Below are 983 nucleotides of genomic sequence, written 5' to 3' on the forward strand. Positions count from 1 at the left end.
AATTTAATTGTTTAAAATTGACAATTTAAAGCGAAAATATGCCTCAATAAAATGCACAAAATAATAAATGTCTGTTTATTCTATATATTTGTACTCGAAATTAAATTACACTTTTTTATTGAAACGGTTTCTGAACTATATCTATTTGTAGCAGATGAATATAACGGTATTACATCAAAGTCTGAGACACGTAATTCAAAAGCACTGACTTACAGACGTTGAAACAAAATATTAGGCTACTGCACTCCCTGACGCCTAGTATATATTTTCATATTTATTTCTCTTTCAAATGAGGCACTAAATAACATGGTGCAAAACCCCTGAACTGATGTCCACAGATTCCGCTGCATTATCAAGGACTATATCTTAAATTGCTTAATAGCGCATGTTATTTGCAGAACGGTCGGTCTGACACGACTGTCGCGCTCTGTCCGCGGGAGATAATGCTGAGCAGATTAGCGTGTTTACTCCATCACGAGCAGATTCCCGGTAGGGAGGAAATCGCGCGTGTTAACTTACAACACCTCCAATAAGCACGCGCTCAATGCACATATGACCCTCGCTGTGATAAGATAACGACCATTATCGGCCCTATTCTCCAGCTCTAAAACATACTTATTGCAATTACATTCCTTGATCAAATGAAATTTGCATGAAGGAAGATGCTGCTTGGTGACATTGGCTATTCAATTTCTCACCAATATCGCACATTTGTAATGTTTGAATGTTTATTGGAAAACCGGAGGATATTCAGGCAGTGAAGCCGTGGCATGGCACGGCTGATTATTTCTAAACTATGAATAACGCAGTCATATTGTGTTTACTCACTGTACCCATCGTGTATAAAAAATGGAATTGCTACGTCCAGTAATGATAAACTATAAGCATATAATGATTGACCAGAACAAAAATGTATTAAAATTGGCTATACTCACTCAAGAACCTGCCACAGACTTTTAGACCAGTGGTTCTCAATCAGGAGC

The sequence above is a fragment of the Sinocyclocheilus grahami genome, unplaced genomic scaffold (genome assembly GCF_001515645.1).
Source record: "Sinocyclocheilus grahami isolate Dianchi unplaced genomic scaffold, SAMN03320097.WGS_v1.1 scaffold13203.1, whole genome shotgun sequence".
NCBI lineage: Eukaryota > Metazoa > Chordata > Actinopteri > Cypriniformes > Cyprinidae > Sinocyclocheilus > Sinocyclocheilus grahami.